The 23,559-nt window shown below is 42.1% G+C and overlaps 1 pseudogene; it reads right to left on the minus strand.

Annotated features, from left to right (window-relative positions):
* Positions 1 to 2,944: 2,944 nt before the first annotated feature.
* LOC103698145 lies at positions 2,945 to 6,357 on the minus strand (annotated as a pseudogene).
* Positions 6,358 to 23,559: the final 17,202 nt, after the last annotated feature.

The raw sequence follows: 23,559 nt of genomic DNA on the forward strand, positions 1-23,559 counted from the left end.
TCTAGAGCACTACTGCTTGAGGCTGACAGTCAATAACTGAGTTCGGATCCTTTGTGGTGCATTTTTTCCACCGCAAAGAACTTTGCATGCTCGGCCCACCCCAACCATCGGCAGATGTGGTTGTCCATCGGGAACTTTGTGGACTTCTTGGAGGTCTCTATAGGAGGTCTCGGAATTGAGAAGAGGGGGACACCGGTTGCTTACCTAGCTTACCACTGTTGGTTGGATAAGAATGCCCGAGTCTTCGAAGATAGTAGCTCTCACCTAAGGGCAGTGGTGGACAGAGCTCTACTGTATGCGGCAGAGTTTCTCGGTATCACGGAGGTTTCGCCTGTTGGGTTAGCTAGAAAAAACTGGGGCAATCATTCTGCTACTACAGCATTCAGGACCGTTTTTGTTTTCTGAGTGCCTCGACCTCTCGGTTTTTTCAAGATGAACTTTGACGACAGTGTAGACGAGGGAGAGAGCTGCGGAGGTGTGGAATTTGTTATCAGAGACCACGATACCAGATTGGTGGTAGTAGGGGGTAACGGATCTTCGACACGTCCGTTGTGTGCGTCGAGGTCCAAGCAGCATAGGAGGGTATCACTTATGCGCGACGGGTGTTGGGTGCGGACTATATCCTATTGAAAGAGGATTTGACTACTGTCATCGAGTGGGTTCGAAGTCGGAGGTGCGCGATTGAGGAGCAGCCACTGCTTCACGTTATTCGCCGACTACTGAAAGAGTGTGGTTCCTACGTTACTACACATGTTTATCAGGAAGCAAATTGTGCTGCTGACTGGGTTGCCTCCTTTGCTGCTTATTACTTGAACGGTTTATCTAGGCAGACCAAGTGTCTATGCCGAAATCTCTTTGTAGCCTTTTTTTTTTTTTTTTCTAACTTTATCGGCTGTATTCATACTAAAAAAAGAAGAAAAAGAAAAAGAACGAACTTTGCATGCATGGATCGCCGCCGAGTATCTATCTCATATATGGCACGCGTGCACGTTCGTGCAAAAGATGCACTGCAAGGTTACCCGCTTCATCAAGGACTACCTCTTCTTCAAGGACAGCCTTTTCATCGAGTCTGAGCCATTGTGGCCTACACTGGACCGTCCAGGGGGCCTAGACCCAGTATCACGACCATAATTGATTAGGTGGCCTCGGATCAGTGGAATGAGAATTCCAAATAAGTTCGAATCCTCTATGGTACCATTTTTGTATCTCAAAATCCTATATCACTATGGTTCATCGTCGAATCATCTATCTTAAAAACGAACAGCTTTTATTTATTTTGAAAGATATCTACGTAGTTTTTAATATGATACACAACGCATCAAAAAGTTAACAGAGACCGTACATCTTCAAGATGAATAATATGATGAGTGTTTATGATTGAACCATACTTTAGGGTGCAAAGATCTCGCCGCTAGCATATACATTTGAGAACGGTGCGTTTGTAAGTTTGAACATGATGAGTGCACGCTGCTCATGTGTATTATAGCTTAGCTGTCAGCCACTAAATCTATGTTCTTTTGGAAATTTCTTCATTTTATATTTGAAACATGTTCTTTATAAGCACTAAAATAATTGGTATATACTTTGTCTCTGCCAATTATGGCACAAAAAGGTAGCAATATTTGCAGAGCTTTGGATCTAAATTTACGTACAGACATTCTCTCGATTGGGTATTCCTTCAGGGCTTCGTTGTCCAACATGTGCATGGACAAAGCCAGAGCTCCCAAATGGAGACTTCATTTGGTGGGAAAAGATTCCATGAAGCGGTGGGCCCGTGTACAGGGCGAGCTCCGATCTTGTACTCTTTAAGTCTCGGACTAGATGAGAGGAGGGAGATCATTGTAACGGGCTTCTTCCTTTTCTTTGGTCTTTCAGGATATGCCTCCAGAGCGTATAGCTTTCCAAACTTTCAGCTGACATCCATAACACCTTGATTAGCTTTCTTGTACAGTTACACTTCATGTAGTCTTTTCCTACCAAATCATTGGATTGGGCTTATGAAATAGGCACCCATCGGGCAATGGCAAAAAACAAAGAGGAGACACCCGGATGGTCAGGGAATAAAAAGGAGACAGGGTACACCAACCAAACAAGCCGAGCTGGCTCCATTCTAACTTTTCCTCCACTACCTTATTATGAAATAAGTACCCATTGAGCAATGGACACATGGCAGGATATTATTGGTCCAGTCTATAGTTGAACTATAGATTGGATCTAGGACATAGTTTCTCCCAAAACAAGATAGCTCAACTAGCAAAACCTAACCGGATACAGGTGAGAGAATAGCGCACTCAGTCTGAAATTATCCCAAAGCCCCCGCTGTGAACAACCAGAGAGTTATTTAACAAAAAAAAAAAAAAAACAACCAGAGAGTTACACCTCTTTGATTGATTTAGCCTTAATAAATGTTAAAGAATGACAGTTTAACTGAAAAGAGAAATCCAAAATATCCTTTTAAATTTGTGTTGTGCCGCTCTAGATTTCATGACTATCAACTTGAGAGTGTATATTTGTAACCCTACAGGCTATATTACGGGATTACACAACCAAATTGTGGTTGGCTCAACATAAATTTTGACATTAGGGGAGTCTCAGTCACCGAAGACTGTAATTTTACCAAACACATTTGCTGCAAGTGTTCAAAGGTGCCCAGAACATTAACAAATGTGTATAAACTAAAATTCCAAGCTATATGTCATATATTCTACGTGTAAAATTGAATAAGAGCACCACCGAATAGATGAGATTCAATTTCACAGGGCACATGCCCTTATTTCGACTCTTGCTTTTATGCTAAGCACCAACTTCCACAAGGAGTGGCTCAGTTTGCCGAGAGGCTTGGGCTTCAGCCTGAATAGGATGCATGGGGAATAGGAAATAGAGAATAGAGAATAGCCCCTCCTAGTCCAGAAAAGAAGGAAATTAAACTGGGGAAAAAATGCAAGGAAAGCTTTTCACTTTAAGCCAAAAGTGTGGTACAATGAATCATCTATGATCTCTCCCATTAGAAACTGGAAGTATACACATGACTAGTACGTAGATACATTCTATAAGCACAACAAAGAATCAAAACAATCATCCCCATAATTGATTGCCAAAATATAATGAATAACCATATTGGAAAAAGAATAAATAACAACATCAATATACATACAGGAAAAAGGGGGCTCTGTGTGTGAATTCATCTTGAGCTGTGTATATGTGCATCTTTACGCTTCTGTATATATAAGGTGAACTCTGTTTTCGGATGGAGAGGCAGCCCTCCAACACTGGCCTCCATGGCAAACTTTGGCTCCCAGATCAGTAGGAAGCCATCATATTCTGATATCAGCCCCCAATTCTTCGGCTGCTCGGTGAAAACTGGAGGGCAATGTCTCTGGACAGTGCTCCAATGCAATTTAGACCCATGAAGATAGAAGATTCTTCAAACTCTGGCTAAATTGATGAGCCCGTGTTTGTACTGTTACACATGCACTCAGGAACCGGGTAGGCTGTGACATCCCTCCCAAGCTTCCTGAATTCTGGCTGCCCCAGGGATCCCTTATGCAGTTCTTTTATGATTCGTTTAAACTCGGATTCCGGAAGTGAGGTGTCGAGGAAGTAAGGGAGCATCTGCCGCTTGTTTGGGGTTATGAACTTCTTGTGCCCTGCAAATGCCCTGTGCCCCTGCATCAGATGTCCCATATTCCCCCATGGGAAGGCATGAAGACATCGCTCCGCTCGCCAACTATGTAGTCGACAGCAGCAAGAAGAGAAGCCTTATTGGCAAATGGTTCCAGTTCACCAGGCAGGGATAGATTCTCCTTGCTGTAGAAATGTGGGAACTCTCTGGTTAGCGGCTGCAAGGCAGCTGGTCCACCAAATGGTTCCCCTCCAGCCCAGTATATCCTCGCATCTCTCGGGGCTTCCAGTGCTTTAAGCAATCTGATAGACGACAAATTTTGACAAGAATCTCACGTTAGATAGTCAAGATACAAGTATGGGTTTGTGCTAGCTCCAACAAAATGCACGCAGCCCTTACCTGGTGACTTCTTGTGCATTTAATGGACAGAGGCCAGCGAGCTTGCGCTGATGGTGGGTCATGTTGGACCTTGCAGTGAGGAGCTCTGGTCTGCGCTTCCTTTCTTCTTGAATGATCTCATCATACTCACCGCTCAAGCCAGGAAGGCAACCAGTTCTCACCCATACATCCTTCTCCATTCGCAGATGTAGTGCAAGGTATGGCCCCTGGCTCCGCATCCTCGCGGCGAGCTTGTTGCCCAACTCCAGTATGGGGGCCGAAAACCTCAACGCTTGAAATGCGACCTAGAATCATTTTGAGGAACCGCAAATAATTATATGTTCGATTACAATGGGCAGTTTAAAGCGGATTAAACCTAGCAAAGAAAACAAAAGCCTTGGAGACTCTGATTACCTTGCATCGGAGCTTTTGGAGATCAGGCGGAAGGTCTTTTGACAGCCTGGAATCCAAGCCCCGCAGAAGCAAAACCCCTTCTCTTTTCAGCTGCAAAGGGAGAACACAGAATATAAATGACCAGTTCTGTTATCCATGTAACCCAAATTCCTTCTAAGGCCTCCATCATACATAAACTAAATCAACACACTAATAGAATACAGTGAAATCTTTCTGCTAAACTTTTAAGAAATGGTGTAGAAACAAGATCATCACGACAACCCAATTATTGCAACTCTTTTGTTACGGATTCCCCATTTATTAGATATCAGTACAAAAACCACTTTGATGCTAATTATCTAATGGACAATGCGATTCTTTCGATCGTATCGACTGCTAATTGTATGTTGGTGGTTGAAGAAGAACGACAGCTAATAAGTTCCATAGGCTACAGAATAATACAATTCCTCAGCAATAGTGATCACCAACTAGAAACTAAGGATTAAACATTAGTTCAGACAGCTTCTCTAATTCAATAAGATATTAAATAATGCAGTTCCTTGCCAACTAATATCTTCCGGACTTAAACAATGCGTTTGGCCGAAGTTTTAAAATTGGTTTTAATCAAACAATATCACATTGCAATATGAGTAATAGCAGGACTCACCCGCTTGAGATACCTCGACCGAATCCAACGTGGTGAAACATGGAGCGGCGTCCGCTTCTCCTCCACTGGCCTCGTCATTATATGTGTCGACGGCAGCGACGACACAACCCGGATGTCGTCCGCAAGAACGCTCTTGAAATGCTCCAAATCGAATATATCCGAGAACTCGCTGCCCAGAACACGCACGACAACGAAAATGTTAGATCTCTCACCAAACAAATCTTTCCATCGGTAAGCTTACAGCGGTGAGCCGATGCCGAGCACAAAAAGTGTCTCTTAAACCATGAACAGAAATTTAGCAACAATTGACTCATCAATGACTGGAGTCTGGAAATGGAAACGCTGTTTCCAAACGCTAGATTTGGCGAATTATCCAAAAAATCATCGAATTTAAGGCGGAAAAAGCACTAGATTCTTTTCCCAAATATATGGAGAAAAATATCTAAGCACTTCTATTTTTGGATAGAAGTTCGATTCGAGAGGGGATAGAAGGAAGACGAGGAACGGAAAGACGAGTGATTTAGAATTTAGGCTTCAATTGGGATTCCGGCGACGATGATAGTACCTTTCGTCTCCCCAGATGACGTTGACCTGGAGAATTGGGACGACGAGGGCGGCGCCGAGGATCCGGGCGATGACCACCGCGTCGACGATCTGGTTCCGCTGCTGGTTAACCCCGCCGGAGACCACCACCATGAGGTACTTCCTCCGGTTCGTCCGCACCGCCACGCTCTCCCGACGGTACTCGTCTCCGAATTGCAGGCACGGGCGGTACCCCATCCCCTCCGGCTGCTTCCAGAACTCCTCCCTCCACTCCCCTCCTCCCGCCGGCGCGATCGGCAGCGCCGAATCAGCCGTCCGTGCCGCCGTCGCCGCGGCCACCTCGCCGAAGGTGGAGCAGGGCATGGGGGGCAAGGGGAGGAGCAGGTTGAGGCGGAACCCAATCCGTAGCGTTCCGACCAGAGCGAAGAGAAAGAGGAACGAAAGAAAAAACCTTGGGCTTACGGTGAGGGAGAACAGGCGGTTCCCCGACCGCGAGGCCTTCTTTGGGGAGAGAAGCAGGTTCTGGACAGTAGAGGAGGACAGGGAGTGGATGATCTGAGAGGGGACCGCGATGTACGAGAGCTGCTTCGTCTTCAATCTCGCCATTAGGGGGGAGCTCGAAGCTTTCTCTCTCTTCTTTTCGAGCAGAGTTGTTGGAGAGAGAAAGAGACGAGGGGGTTTTAACACGGTAAATGGGCGTCCGACGGCGGGAACGCGGGGAGCGCATACGTTGATGGATTTAATTACTCGGCATGAGAAAAAAAAACAGAGAGGAAAAGTAGCACATTTCCGGCTCGATTCTTCTTTGAATTACTAAAATACCCTCATATTTCAAATGACGGCATTGCCCTTGTACTGGACAGGAATCCGACGCGTGCGTCCTTCATCCGTAAGATGGTAGATCGCTTCCGTGGGGAGTGGGTCCCTCATGGAGTGAGCTAAATTCTACTGGCTGATGGTCCTTGGACCATGGACCATCAGATAGACTCCTGGCCTACCGTGTTTGACGGTCGAGATCGTTGGATATTGATTTTGACATTGCCGATGGTGGCTGTGCGCATGCGGCTCCCTCCCGATGTCCCCATCCGTTGAAAAAAAAAAGCAAAAAAAAAAAATGATGGAATTATTCGTGAGCGTCGGCCATCCCCGGCCGTTGGTTCGGTGGACTCTTGGATGGTGTTGCGTCAGTGGCACTTCTGTCAGACGAGGAGAAATGCTTGACTTGCCAGCTGGCGCTGGATGTGACGAAGGGCATCCTTGTGAACTTTCGAATTGGACCGATCCACTTCGATTTTATGGCAACTATAAGATACGGGATTGTCAGCGTAATAACTTCTATGCGGGGGCACAGATCTGAGAGCCACGCGAAGGGACGGATGAGATGGTTTTTGCTCCGAGACACCGTACCGCCGGTCGCATAGTAATATCTGTGACTACATTCCGACATCTTGCTCTTTTTCTTTCTGGAAGTTTCTCTTAGCTGGCATTTCACTTCAACCAGCCTGATTAAGTGGCAACGTTTTATTGGATGTAGTTGGGGCACGTGGAAGTTTATCAGTGTAGTTATCCGCTTGATGTTTGTGGGAACCGCTTTAGCTGGGAGAGGTGGAACTTTCGATGGCAATACGGGCTTACCACACGTAGGTTGACGGGTCTTTTACAGTGGGCTTCTCCTTTTGCACGTCGTTGATGGGGGACGAAAAAATAAAATAAAATAAAATAAAGTAGATCAATAAAGGCGCCTACTTTAAGAGACTCTAAAACGTGTTAGGTAAGTTACAAGGGCAACGAAATGTGTGGGAAACAGTCATAGCCAAAGGATGACATCATAATAAATAAATAACTCGTGCGCCGTTTGATTAGATTTTGGCTTGGTGAGATCCGGGTTGCCATTCTAGTTGAAACTTTGAAGCTTCATCAAATTGTTTTTATATTTATTCTCGGAACTTTTTTTTCGCAACTTCTGTCCTTATAACCAAGTGGGAAATCAATATATTATAAAAGATTTGCAAACTACAATATTGAATTATATTGCATCTATATTTGATTCGAGTGCATATATGATTTTAAAAGAGTCTTAGAGCGAACGCCATGACACATCCACTTAAAAATCCTTAAGATAATATCCTCATGCAACATAATTATACTCCATTCACAAACACCTCTATTCTTAAATAACTTTCTCCCTCAATTTAGTCATCATTTTCTTTAAAACGCTGGAAAATAATAAAAAATTTCCCTATCCAAAAATAGCCGTATGTATATATCACGTTACAATAATAAAAAAATTTAAAAATATTAACAAAACTTGGGTAACATTACCTATTTTTTCATTCACAGACATTGCACGTGGGTTAAATTTTAGCTAGAATTATATAAATTTTGATGCCGTGGAATCACGCTTGCTCTCGCCGACACGCATCCTTTTGGCTGCACCAAACGTTTCAGAGAATGAGAACGATACCCACAGCTTGCTTCTTTTTGTCCGGGGGTGGGCCAGAAGCCCCAATCAGAAAGCGGCGTCTGGAAGCACCTTTTGGCTTGGCCAACCGGAGGAGCGCGTCAGCGTTTCCCCCACGCCACTTTTCTCGCGTTTGGTGGCACAAACCAGCCAACGGCCGGGACAGGGTGTCATCTTCGTCCCCGGCATGGCAAGAAACCCTGTTTGCTTATTTACCACTCGTTAGGCTCGTCGTAAAAGAAGAGAAAAAAATATGGTCGGAAAAAAAATAAAAATATATTTTATTTGATTAATTTTTATGAAAATAAAAATTTTATATTTTATATAAAAAAATTATGGAAGCATAAAAAAGCTATTTTTGAGAATTAGTATATTTTTTTAAAAATATCATTCGACTATTAAAATTTATGAATAAGATCTTTTTTATTAAAAATATAATAAATATTTTATTTTTTTTGAAAAATATATGATCAATCAAATATCAACTATTCTAGAAAGTACATCTTTTTTATTATTAATTATATATAATAAAATTATATTTTTTAAAAAATATTTAAAAAATAATTTATTTTTAAAAAAAAATTTATGCGAACCAAACACGTTCTTGGAGGCGCCCAACTACTAGGATTTTAGAAAGCAAAGGCTACGAGGAGGCTGGCCACACCCATACTCCAATGACGTCACCATCTCCTTGTCTTCTCCTGCATCAGTAATTGTTTAGATATGCGCAGTAGCCCACTATTATTGCTAGCACATTGCAAATATTATACGTTGTAGCACTATAATTAACCGAAATAGTCAGCCACAAAGGAGATTATGCAACCCGCTGCCCCATTCATTTTGCCAGTAAATATGTCTCACTCCAAAAAAGTTTTTAAAATATTTGTAAAATAATAATAATAATAATTTTATTTTTTTTTATTTCGTCGTATTCGGTATATTTTAGGGGTTATATATACTTATGTCCAGACTCCATACAAAAAAAATAATATAAATTGATACAGAATCACGCTAATAAAAAAAATATTATGCATGATGCAGGTTATTACGTGATCCCTAAAATTATATTAACATCTCCTTCAAACTCAAAATGCTACTATAGGTGTCAACTTGAGTTTGAAAACTGCATCACAAATGTATCGAATAACTAATGTACTAAATGAAGAACTGGATTAGTAGCTCAGAAGCTGACGTAATAGACTAAAAGTTGATATAGCAGCTCAGAGATTGACATGGCGATAGATCAAAAGCTGGCGTAGCAGCATAGGGCCTTATGTGGCAGTACACGAGCTATTATAGCAGCTCAAAAGCTAATGTAGCAAATTAAAAGTTGATATAATAACTCAAAAATCGATATAGCAAACGGATGTATCTAACTGACGTGACAAACTGACATGTCTGTCGATGTGGCTGATTGACTTGTTTGATGATGTGGCAGCGAGAAAAAACATAAAAGATAATAGTTGCAGTAAGAACAAAGCTCGGAGAGAAGGCAACCGAAGGTCGATGATTCTCGTAGACAGAGACACCATGGAAAAGGAGTAAGAGACCTCGAACTGGATGGTAATGGAACCGAAGGCAATAAATAATATCGGAGATGGAGATAAAGGGATTGGGTGACGGTGAGGAGAGACAACCTAAGATCTGAAGCCAAGGAGGAAAGCGGTAGAGAGGAGCTGTGAATCCATAGAAAACAAAAAATCTTTGGATAGTAATCTACCAGAAATAGAGAATATGTAGATCTACTAATGAGATCAATATTGATTCATTAGAAAATAAAGGATCTGCGGAAAAACAGAGAATATACGGATCTACTAAAAAATAGAGGATTTTTGGATGTTGATTTACTCAGAAATAGAGATCGATAGATCGGCAATCAGGGTCTTCAAAGCTTCTTGATATAGCAACGACAACCATAACAAAGACGGAAGAAATGATGGTAGCAGATTACGTGATTGGTGGCTCCGATACCATGTTAAAATATTTGCAGAAAAAGAAAAAAAACAAAAGAAAAAGAGAGAGAAAAATAATTTTATTTCTCTGTTCCATCATATTCGGTATATCTCAAGGATTATATATACTGTGTACAGAATCCATACAAAGAAAATAATATAGGCCGATATATGATTACACTAATAATGAAAAATATTACTAGCTGACGCAAGTTGTTATGTACGATAAAAATTGTTACGTGATCCCAAAAATTATACTAATATAAGATGCATCCTCTCGCCAAACTTTATGTCTTGGGGTAGGAGATATGCACACACCTCTCTTCCTTGTCCTTGGATCCAGCCAATCGCCGTAATAGAGCCATTTCCAACCAAGATGGCGCCAATTCTCGGAGTGTGTCGAGCGTAGCTAAAGCCGGCCGGGGGCGCCCCTCAGCTCCGCTCATGAAGTGTCAAATATAAAAATAAATAGTTTGTCGGTGATCAAATGCTCAAAATGGACAAATATTTAGACAGGACCACGTGATGGCTGATGCTCGATGCATTCCTTGGTGATTGTAATACCAAATCCAACTATTTGTCATGATTGGATTGCCATTATGGCGTGCTGAATTCAGCATATGAATGAGCTCAAGTTAGACGTCAGAGTGCTAAGAATGAAAATGACATTGGACCTAATTCTTCAGTTGAAAATTTTCATGCTCGGTTAGTAGACCACCATGCATTTGATCGATCTGCATCTAGTTTAGATTGCGGATTCGTACATGGGACTCAGATTTGTGATATTTAGTCCCAACGTGAGGATCTATTCAGATGCCCCAAAGAAAGCTTTTTATGCTGTTTAGGATTGTGGTTAATTACTCGCCGATCTAAAAAGAAAACTCAGATGGAGATTAGATTGGGCTTTTTCCTCAAAAAAAAAAAAAAAAAAAAGATTGGATAGCGCTTGAGATGTGGTATTTAGGTCCTTGGTTGGGTAGACAGTGGTCTCCTGGACTTATTTTTTTGTTTTTCCTTTTCTTTAATAAATTCTAGGAGGGGGTCTTCCCCTCCTGATCTCCTTAAAAAAGTGGAATTCAGGTTGCATAACAATTAGCTTTTCTATTTTGTTCAAATAAAATGTTCATGGGCTGTCTGAAGAAGGAAACATGGGTGGAGATGTGCTGTTTGAGATCTAGAGTACTCAGCTTAGGTGCAATTTTTTTTCCAATTGTTTAAGTTTAAATTTGGATTTATTTATGACCATACACTTCTCACTAGAGCCTTTGAATATATAAGCGTAGGGATCAAAATTTATCTGCATAGTTACATGTCTTAATAATCAACCTTCTTGACCTAGCTTTTCATCAAACATATTTTAGGTCGTCACCTAGACTTATTCTAAGTCGTTACTTTTCTTAGAGGTTAAGGCAAGTCGACTTAGTTTTACGTTAGTCATGTTAGTCAAGTTGAATTTACGACTAGGTGGGGGATAATCAAGGTGGACGGGCTTAGTCAATTCTTGACTAATTCAAATTATGTGACCAGGCTAGTTGCGAATTCTTGACTAGCTTTAACGTTGGTGCCATCTAGATTAAACCCATATTCGTTGGCACGAAAGAATGACCTAAGACGATCCCATAGAGTTTAAGCTGCCATGACCTGACCTGCTTACATTTGCACTTGATTAGTTTTTGTTGGACTATTCTCATTTTCAGAAAATATGGTTCATTTGTCTCATACTTTTTATCACAGGAATTGGAATAGAACAAGTCATAAACAGGAAGCAGATTGAAGCTATGGTCATTTTATGAGAAATATTTAGGTGCAAGTAATCATCCTAGAAGATGTTCTTGTAATGTCCGGGCCCACAACCTACTAGGCCCAATGAGAAATGGGCCCAGTTAAGGGTTTGGGGCCTTGGGCCCAAATTTCACTGTAGCCAGTATAATTATAATAATTATCAGGAAAAAAAAAAACGAAGGGATAAGACCGACAGGGAAGGGTGACCCTCACCCCTGCTGGCAGCCGATGCCGGCGCACCGGAGACAGGGGGGCGGCGGCGGCCAGTCCCGGAGAGGGGAGGAATGGAGCGGATGGGACCTCTCAGAGGGGGGTCTCATCCTCTAAACAATTATTAAGCCTCTGCCGGCAACCCCAAGTCACAGACCCCCAAGAACACTGAACGAGAGAGAGAGCCGAAGCCCTGGAGCCGAAGGCGAAGGAGCCCTGAAGCTCCAAGAGGAAGGAGGGACTACCAGGGGGAAGAACTGCCCAACGGTAACTAGCAAAAGAGGTGTTGGAGAGGAGGCACCGCAGGTCATCCCCGGAAATGGTAAGCTCCTGTTTCCAAAATAAAATAGAGGAGGGACTCCGTACACGGTTCTCGACTGCAGCCTCTGCTGGCTCTCGGCCGGGGGGGGGGTTGCAGTCGGCCGGAGCCCCATTTCCTTTTTCTTCTTCAGTGGGATAGGGAGTCTCGGTGAAGAAAAGAAGGGAGGAAAGAAAAGAAGAAGAAAGATGAGAGAGGGAAGAGGAGACTCCCGTGTGCGGCCGCGAGCGTCGTCGGCGCCGTTGGTCCCCGCCGCGGGCTGTTCCTCCCTCGAGATCTCTCTTCTCCACGAGAAGGAGAGAGGGTCGGCGACCACGGGCCGCGGCTGCTGCAGGTGCTACGGGAGCCGCCGGTCGACCTCAATCCGGCCCTCCCAAACTCCCCTTCTTCCTTCACAGGAGAAGGATAGAGAGAGGAAGAGAGAGGGTTTGGGAGCGAGAGAGAGAATATGGGGTTGGTGAAGGGAGGTTGAAGAAAAGAAGAAGAATGAAAGAAAGAAAGGAAGAGGGAAAAGAAGAGAGGAAGAGGGGACTCATCCTCCTCGTCGTGTGCGGCGGCCGCCGGCTTCGGCCGCGAGCACCGTCGTCACAGGCTCGGCCGAGGACGCCGCGGGGCCTAGCCGTGGACGCCGCCGGTTGTGGCCCGGCCTTCTTCCGCTCGCCGTCCTCCCTTTCCGCTCGTCGTGCTCCCATCGTCGGAGAAGAGAGGAAGGGGGAGATCGGGATGAAAGAGAAGGGAGGAGAGGAAGCTTCGGGAAGGAGAAGAAAAGAAGAAGGAGAAGAGAAGGAAAAGGGAAAGAAAAAAAAAAAGAAAGAAAGAAAAAAAAAATATATAAAAAGGGGGGTTTAGCCAAATCTGACTAACCTAAGCCCAATTAGACTGGGCAAGTCTAAATCCGAGCTCAATCAGATTGTGCTAAGTCTGGACGAGCCCAAACTGCAAATTGGGTCAAATCCGAACCAAATTAGGCCCAAATTGATTTGGGTCTGAACCCAGTTGAGTGGAGTTAATCCCAGCAGGCCCAATTAATACTAAATTAGGCCCAGTAAATTGATAGAGGACCCATTTGGCTAGAAAAGGTTGGACCCAATTATAAACGAGGCCCAATCTGGTATTAAATCGAACTCCAAAGGCTTTAAATTGGACTTGGCTAGATCCTTGGATGGGATCCAAGCAAGTAAGTTCATAGTATGATGAACTAAGAGATTTTATAATAAATAAATGGGGAATAATGTAAACCCTATGATGTTGTTTTAGGTGATTAAGGATTTGTCACCTGGACTTGAGCAATTTGGAAAGCGAATTGAGGTAAGTAATCTGTCTTAATCCTATCGTAGATCTTGTATTACGTTTTATAAGATGAACCAGTGTTTTTTATACAATTTGAATTGTATGCATGATTAGTGAAGAATGTAAGTAACTTGTTTTAATCTTGTTGTGAATCATGTATGTAAGTAGCCTGCCCTAATTTTTATGGATCATACATGAAATTTAACATGTTATGCATGTACTATAGGCTAAGAATGATATGTGTATCCGACATGCTCTAGTTACACAAGATATGATGATATATGTTTTATATTCCGTTATGCCTACAAAATACTGGGATTACGTTACATGCTAAGATATGAGTTATGAAATATGAACATGAGTGGTACATGTCAGTCACATAATTCATAGTTGTGCACATATTATGTTTTCATAGCTCTTGTGATACATGCAAAATGAATGGAGTTCCATGTTATGATTTTTCTTAGCATGAGTGTAAAGAATGATGATGATTTGCTCTAGCTGCATATTGCTTGTAAGGGGGTACCTAAGAACTACTAATGCTACGGGCCGAATGCAACTGAGCCGGCCTTGCCAGTGGCCGATAATGACTGAGCCAGCCCCGCCAGTGGCCGACTAATAACTGAGCAGGCCCCGCCAGTGACCAATAATGAATTCGCCGTAGCATCTATGAGGTACTACCTATACGAAGCATTATTTATGAACTCTTAAGAGCTACTGACCCAATGTAACTGAGCCGGCCTTGCCAGTGGCCGAGAATGACTGAGCCAGCCCCGCCAGTGGCCGCCTAATAACTGAGCCGGTCTCGCCAGTGGCCAAGAATGACTTCACAGTAGCATTTAAGAGCACGACCACGGCATGCCGGGGGCACGGTTTCATATGCATACTTTATGAAAATGATATTTGAAGCATGATCATGAGGCTCGTTTCAGAGCCTGGGTATATGAGGCGGGTGCTTCCAAATCCTGCAGATGTGTTTTTGGGGAGAAGCAAAATCGGTGAGGGGTGAAGGACGCTTGCGTGAAGCCCCGGAACCGGCCAACATCTGGCAGGGGAGCCCCGTGTTTCCCCCTCATGTGGGCCCGATAGTCACGTGCCCTGCGCAGGCGGGCCGTGACATTTATGAACGTGCTTGGCCAAAGCATACATTGTTTTACAACGGGTTTTTGAATATATCCTTATGAAATGTTGTATTTTGCTATAACCGCTATCTCCTTTAAATTGCATACATATTATGCCATGATGATGATTAGATAAATATGCATGTCAGCTTCTCAAACCCTGCATAAACATGGTTACCGTTATGTTCGATCCGGTAAGATTACGTATGATTACTTACTGAGCCGTGTAGCTCATATCCGTTCATTTACTTTTTCTTTCAGATCCTTACCACTGATAGCTGCCAGAGACACGTTAATTTGGTATCAGGGCTTCTTTCTTTTGGGGTAAAGCAAGTATACTATTATGTACATAAACTACATAGAAGCTCTGTATTTGGGTACTGACCAGCAGGTTGTACTAAGAATGCTTTCACATGAAAAGATTCGGTTGGTTTGACTACCCTGTTACCCAGGTATGAGGCTGCGTGCTATTATGGGCGGTAGTCGGCAATAGCACGGCCGTGTCACGGATCCGGGTCCGGGGCGTGACATTCTAGTGGTATCAGAGCAATAGGTTAACCATGAGTAAAAATTTTAAGCTTTAATAAGGAAATGGGTAGTTAAGTCTCATTTAGTGAGATTCCGCATAACCGGAAAGGAAAGAAAAGATTTTATTGGTCGTATCATCGGTCAGTCACGAAAATTGCTTGACACAAATATTTTGATAGGTGATAATGAGCAACAAAAAGAAAGAAGCTAGGGCTAATACAAAGCCATTCTAGGGGCATGATTGTGACAGGTATGGTATTAGAGCTTAAGATTTAAGACTACTAAGGATTTTGGTGTTTTGAATCAGAATGCTAACGAGCCATGCCAAAATAAGAAAAAGCTATTTTGGAGATTTCTCGACGGAGTAATTTGTATTTTGGATTATGATTAAATTAGATTTTGACTGATGTTAAGTGGAATACTAGCCATGGAATATTAAAGTACATTGTGATTATTTATGTATCAGTATATAGGTGATATTGGAAGTTTAACCTGGTACTGGGTACTGTGGATGATACTTCTAGTTTGAAGTTAATTATTTTGATGACAAGATAGGGTTTATTCATAAGTTGTTTAAGGCTTGGACAAGGAAAGATATTTTTTAATATTCTTCGAGGATAAAATCTGTATGACAATTATGCAGGCAACTATTATATAGAAAGAAAGTATATTTGAGAAATGAGATTTAAGAATTTCTCCTTTGTTTACTTGGAATGTGAAATATTAGATCTTTGCAAATTATAATGCAAGATTAATATTTCGATTGGAAGTCATTTAGTAAATTCTGAGAATAATTTTCAATGTTGAAGAATATTTTAGGCTCAAATGTTCTACTATGGATAAAGTGCAGTAGTTTGTGATCCTGTGATAAATCAATTAAACGAATATTAGTTGATGTTTTGACAAAAAAAAAAAAAGAAGAAGAGAGAATGATGATGATATGGGGTCATTAGGAAATGCGAGTGGAATCAGCAATAGAGTTGATATGGGAACATGCCCAATAGCACATGATGTTTCAGGAGTTTGTATTTAGCAATCCCTGCTTCTAAGATTTGGAATAAAGTGTTTCATCTCTAATAGATGAGCAATTACTAAATGCCTTCGTTTATCATTGAGAAGCAAGTTTAAATTGTTTCATGAGGAAGGTGAAAGTAATGGATGATAATTTTACATATCATCGTCTAGTGGAAGGAGCACAAAAGAAGAAGATTTTTAAATAAAGATCTTAAGACAAAAGTATGCATCTCTTTCTTTTAACGGATATGTGAGATCGAGAATCACCTTCTAGCAATGCTAAAATAGGGCAGATTATTGTTCATGCAATTTAAGGATACCTAATATAAGAGATTGGGATACTAAGGAATAATTTTCAGAAGTTTACATAATTCCGAGCTTAAAATGTTCTAAGATGGCTTGAGGGCTAATCTCTTATTAGGAAAGAAGGCTTATTTTCAATAAATGAAGTTGTTGAAAATGTAAAATTCATTTAAAGCGTTGTCACTTATTTAAGAGGATCTTATGTTGGGATACCCTTTCTTTACTCGCTCATGGAAAAGTAAAAAGAAGTTTTGGCTAAGTAACATTCGATCAAGATGGAGGAAAGATTTGAAATGCAAATACAGATGAGGAATTAAATAGTTTTGTTTGTAGGCAAATAGTATGTTGATCAAAAGTTATTTGTGAATTCAAAGGAATTTGATCAGAATGCGCAGCGAAAACATAGTGATCTGAATTATTAATCTAAGTTGGCCAGAAGTATTATTCTTTTAATTCGGAAAGTTTTAATAACAAAAGATTTGATCTGTTTTCCTGTGTAGTAAGATTTTTCTGGATAAATAAAAGGAGAATGTTCTGATTTTTGGATAGCACTGTGCTATCCTAGATTCTCCAGTTTTACGTCATGCTAAGAAACTTCTTAGCATCTTTTGACATGAATTAATAGATCATCGATTTTGATCTTGGATCTAGAATACATTGGTATGAACCTTCTCCCTCCTAAATTTGAAGCTTGAATTTTTTAATTAATATCCATCCTTTATTCGATTGAAAGAAATTGAGGTTGTCAATTGACTTTGATGAATATCTATCAAGGGTGGATTGAAGTTGTTTATGATCTAATCTTGTGATAGATCGGGTAATCGAGAGCAGTGGATACTTTGACAAAGAAACTCGAAGTTCTTATTCAGAATTGAGATGTAGATTTTTGTGTATAAGAGAAAAGTTTGATTTAGATCACCTACCAAAAGAATCAAATCTAAAAATGTTAGACCTTATTCTTTTGATAAGATCTAATGATGAAACTGTATTGATGAATAGAATTATTGAAAAATTTGAATTAGAATTCTAATGGAGAAAAGTGTTGTTGATTCTCTGAATAATCTGGAGATAGCTATATAATTTCACCAGTGAGTTTTTCTATTGGTGGCAATTCCTGGAAGATTTTGAGCATCTTAAATTTAGTATTAACGGATTGATGGTTCCTTAGGGCTTAGACCTGGAATGGCCCCTACACCTAGCTATAACATTTTCAATCTTTCTCTTCGAAAGGGGTTTGAGGTTTTGCTAGGATAAAGGTTGATCATTAAATTGTAGGCAAAGTTAAGAGAAGAAAGAGGATTATAGATTATGAAAAGTATTTGATGCTAATGCTCTCACCTATTTCTATTAACCCGATTACGACCGTTGTGTGGACTTAATCGAGAGCAATTAATTTCTTGGGCCGAGAATCATAGCATTTAAAATCTAAGGTTGGAAGATTAGTCCTCTTTTGAAAGAGATCAAAGAACTCCTATGTGTCATAGATGGAAAGGTTCAAGTTTTGAGATGCCATGACTTTGTATGTCAAAATCTTATCAGTAGGTACTCCGAGAGAGAGACTAACTGAGATCTCGAGGATGACTCAATGGTTGAATACTTTTAAAGCCTGAACCTTAAGGTATGACTAATTTCGAGGACGAAATTTATTTTAAGGGGGGTAGGATGTAATGTCCGGGCCCACAACCTACTAGGCCCAATGAGAAATGGGCCCAGTTAAGGGTTTGGGCCCAAATTTCACTGTAGCCAGTATAATTATAATAATTATCAGGAAAAAAAAAATGAAAGGATAAGACCGACAGGGAAGGGTGACCCTCACCCCTGCTGGCAGCCGATGCCGGCGCACCGGAGACAGGGGGGCGGCGGTGGCCAGTCCCGAAGAGGGGAGGAATGGAGCGGATGGGACCTCTCAGAGGGGGGTCTCATCCTCTAAACAATTATTAAGCCTCTGCCGGCAACCCCAAGTCACAGACCCCCAAGAACACTGAACGAGAGAGAGAGCCGAAGCCCTGGAGCCGAAGGCGAAGGAGCCCTGAAGCTCCAAGAGGAAGGAGGGACTACCAGGGGGAAGAACTGCCCAACGGTAACTAGCAAAAGAGGTGTTGGAGAGGAGGCACCGCAGGTCATCCTCGGAAATGGTAAGCTCCTGTTTCCAAAATAAAATAGAGGAGGGACTCCGTACACGGTTCTCGACTGCAGCCTCTGCCGGCTCTCGGCCGGGGGGGTTGCAGTCGGCCGGAGCCCCATTCCCTTCTTCTTCTTCAGTGGGATAGGGAGTCTCGGTGAAGAAAAGAAGGGAGGAAAGAAAAGAAGAAGAAAGATGAGAGAGGGAAGAGGGGACTCCCGTGTGCGGCCGCGAGCGTCGTCGGCGCCGTTGGTCCCCGCCGCGGGCTGTTCCTCCCTCGAGATCTCTCTTCTCCACGGGAAGGAGAGAGGGTCGGCGACCACGGGCCGCGGCTGCTGTAGGTGCTACGGGAGCCGCCGGTCGACCTCAATCCGGCCCTCCCAAACTCTCCTTCTTCCTTCACAGGAGAAGGATAGAGAGAGGAAGAGAGAGGGTTTGGGAGCGAGAGAGAGAATATGGGGTTGGTGAAGGGAGGTTGAAGAAAAGAAGAAGAATGAAAGAAAGAAAGGAAGAGGGAAAAGAAGAGAGGAAGAGGGGACTCATCCTCCTCGTCGTGTGCGGCGGCCGCCGGCTTCGGCCGTGAGCACCGTCATCACAGGCTCGGCCGAGGACGCCGCGGGGCCTAGCCGTGGACGCCGCCAGTTGTGGCCCGGCCTTCTTCCGCTCGCCGTCCTCCCTTTCCGCTCGTCGTGCTCCCATCGTCGGAGAAGAGAGGAAGGGGGAGATCGGGATGAAAGAGAAGGGAGGAGAGGAAGCTTCGGGAAGGAGAAGAAAAGAAGAAGGAGAAGAGAAGGAAAAGGGAAAGAAAAAGAAAAAGAAAGAAAGAAAAAAAAATATATATAAAAAGGGGGGTTTAGCCAAATCTGACTAACCTAAGCCCAATTAGACTGGGCAAGTCTAAATCCGAGCTCAATCAGATTGTGCTAAGTCTGGACGAGCCCAAACTGCAAATTGGGTCAAATCCGAACCAAATTAGGCCCAAATTGATTTGGGTCCGAACCCAGTTGAGTGGAGTTAATCCCAGCAGGCCCAATTAATACTAAATTAGGCCCAGTAAATTGACAGAGGACCCAATTGGCTAGAAAAGGTTGGACCCAATTATAAACGAGGCCCAATCTGGTGTTAAATCGAACTCCAAAGGCTTTAAATTGGACTTGGCTAGATCCTTGGATGGGATCCAAGCAAGTAAGTTCATAGTATGATGAACTAAGAGATTTTATAATAAATAAATGGGGAATAATGTAAACCCTATGATGTTGTTTTAGGTGATTAAGGATTTGTCACCTGGACTTGAGCAATTTGGAAAGCGAATTGAGGTAAGTAATCTGTCTTAATCCTATCGTAGATCTTGTATTACGTTTTATAAGATGAACCAGTGTTTTTTATACAATTTGAATTGTATGCATGATTAGTGAAGAATGTAAGTAACTTGTTTTAATCTTGTTGTGAATCATGTATGTAAGTAGCCTGCCCTAATTTTTATGGATCATACATGAAATTTAACATGTTATGCATGTACTATAGGCTAAGAATGATATGTGTATCCGACATGCTCTAGTTACACAAGATATGATGATATATGTTTTATATTCCGTTATGCCTACAAAATACTGGGATTACGTTACATGCTAAGATATGAGTTATGAAATATGAACATGAGTGGTACATGTCAGTCACATAATTCATAGTTGTGCACATATTATGTTTTCATAGCTCTTGTGATACATGCAAAATGAATGGAGTTCCATGTTATGATTTTTCTTAGCATGAGTGTAAAGAATGATGATGATTTGCTCTAGCTGCATATTGCTTGTAAGGGGGTACCTAAGAACTACTAATGCTACGGGCCGAATGCAACTGAGCCGGCCTTGCCAGTGGCCGATAATGACTGAGCCAGCCCCGCCAGTGGCCGACTAATAACTGAGCAGGCCCCGCCAGTGACCAATAATGAATTCGCCGTAGCATCTATGAGGTACTACCTATACGAAGCATTATTTATGAACTCTTAAGAGCTACTGACCCAATGTAACTGAGCCGGCCTTGCCAGTGGCCGAGAATGACTGAGCCAGCCCCGCCAGTGGCCGCCTAATAACTGAGCCGGTCTCGCCAGTGGCCAAGAATGACTTCACAGTAGCATTTAAGAGCACGACCACGGCATGCCGGGGGCACGGTTTCATATGCATACTTTATGAAAATGATATTTGAAGCATGATCATGAGGCTCGTTTCAGAGCCTGGGTATATGAGGCGGGTGCTTCCAAATCCTGCAGATGTGTTTTTGGGGAGAAGCAAAATCGGTGAGGGGTGAAGGACGCTTGCGTGAAGCCCCGGAACCGGCCAACATCTGGCAGGGGAGCCCCGTGTTTCCCCCTCATGTGGGCCCGATAGTCACGTGCCCTGCGCAGGCGGGCCGTGACATTTATGAACGTGCTTGGCCAAAGCATACATTGTTTTACAACGGATTTTTGAATATATCCTTATGAAATGTTGTATTTTGCTATAACCGCTATCTCCTTTAAATTGCATACATATTATGCCATGATGATGATTAGATAAATATGCATGTCAGCTTCTCAAACCCTGCATAAACATGGTTACCGTTATGTTCGATCCGGTAAGATTACGTATGATTACTTACTGAGCCGTGTAGCTCATATCCGTTCATTTACTTTTTCTTTCAGATCCTTACCACTGATAGCTGCCAGAGACACGTTAATTTGGTATCAGGGCTTCTTTCTTTTGGGGTAAAGCAAGTATACTATTATGTACATAAACTACATAGAAGCTCTGTATTTGGGTACTGACCAGCAGGTTGTACTAAGAATGCTTTTACATGAAAAGATTCGGTTGGTTTGACTACCCTGTTACCCAGGTATGAGGCTGCGTGCTATTATGGGCGGTAGTCGGCAATAGCACGGCCATATCACGAATCCGGGTCCGGGGCGTGACAGTTCTCACATATATATATGCACCCCTAGTAACGAAAATTAACATGCACATATATACAAAAGCATAGAAACATTAAATAGTTATTTCTCAACTGATGATTAGCAAGAGAACCTACTCTCTTTTCATGCATGCATGCGAATAGATAATGCATGGGTGGTTCAGGAGCTCTTATCCCGAGTTGGTGAGAGGTAAGCATCATGGGGCCTTTTTCTCATTTCGGTTCCGTTGGAGAGGAAGCAAAGGAAAAAAGATAGCGTTTGGTGCACCAGCAAGTCACCTTCTCCCTTTTTTCTTATTTGATTTATATTCTGGAATAAGATGGGGTGTTAGTGGACACTTAAGAGTCTCCTCATTAAAGCGATGGTCCAGCTCCACGTACACGGCACAGCATGTCGACATCCAGAATAAGAGTAGTTAGGCTCTTCTTTTCCTTTTTGTTTGTTTCTATGTATATTATGGAGAAGAAGCACATGATGGAGCTCATTCCACTATGAGATGCTCCATAATCTTCCACGGATAAAAGAGTTCATGCCACATGCCGTATGCTACTTTGCCTCGATCTTTAACCCACTGATCAATTCCATGACCTGCCACGAAGTGATGATTAATTGGAAGTTGACTGTCTTCCTTGTTTCTTATGTCAACTAGTTGTGGTCCTTCCCCCTCTCTCTTTCTTTCCTTAGGATGCAAGGGAAAACATACTCAAGTGGAAGGAACAAACAAAAAAAGGAATGGATATACATAATAACTCAGAACATATATGAAACCAGCTGCATCCATTTGCAAGTCTGGGGGCTAGACATCAAAGACACCAAAATTCAGAGGACTATGTGTAGATGCCGATCGATGTGCTGCGTGGTTGCCTTTCGAGACACATATTGTGCTGAAAAATAATCACATATGGAGATAATCCGAGCAATGTCGTTCAGCAAGGGATTATGATTCCGATTTGTAGAGATCTGTTGGTACGTAGTGTTTTCATCTCAGCCATATATTAAAATTCATGATTTGAAAAATTTTGAATTTTAAATTTTGAATAGCATAAATTTAGAATTGATCTTATATATCCATTTGTTATTTCTTTCCATATCATTTTAGTCGTAATTTTTTGTACATACTCAACTATAAATATACATTATTATCACCTCATAAAATTGAGATAAAAAAATCATAATAATTTTTTTCCCACATGATATTGGAGTCTTCAACCTTAGCTATCTTCAAAGCATCCTCCCCACTCTGTCTTCGACCGCTGTTCAACTTCAGGATAATTTTATTAGCTACAAGGCATGTATTCAACATTCAATCTCTCTTGATAGCTAACTGATTGTAGGATTTTATAGATGACATGACCTTGCCTCCACCTCCAATGATTGCTACAACTTCAAATAATGGAAGAATAAAGAAGCCAATCTCTAATATAGCCTATGAGTCATGGCTTCTTCATGATCTAATCGCTCATATCCAATGCGATGAAGGTTCATATTATCGAATTGCTACATGCACGAGATATTTGGCATGCACAGGATGAAGATACTACCAACAAGACCTTTTGAATCCATCATGTTACTACATGAAAGGCTTCTCCAAAATTAAACTCTTGCTTCCCAATTCCCTGGTGGCAGCACATATTCCTTTTCCAAGCCACATGAAGTTCAGCAAGCGATACCGAATTGACTTTGAAACTGTAACAACCCAGGACCTCACCCAAAATGGCTAGCTGGAAGGTATTATTTGGATTCCTTGATCCTATATAAGTACCCAAGATCTACCCAGCGAATAACCGATGTGGGACTAAACACACGTCCGCACGGGTACTCACATACTTCCCCCGTTCAAGTCCTGACGTTCTTGTCAGACTAAGGGTTCAAATCCATTCGAATTTAATAACAAACACCACGATCAG

This window comes from Phoenix dactylifera, unplaced genomic scaffold, assembly GCF_009389715.1.
Source record: "Phoenix dactylifera cultivar Barhee BC4 unplaced genomic scaffold, palm_55x_up_171113_PBpolish2nd_filt_p 000299F, whole genome shotgun sequence".
NCBI lineage: Eukaryota > Viridiplantae > Streptophyta > Magnoliopsida > Arecales > Arecaceae > Phoenix > Phoenix dactylifera.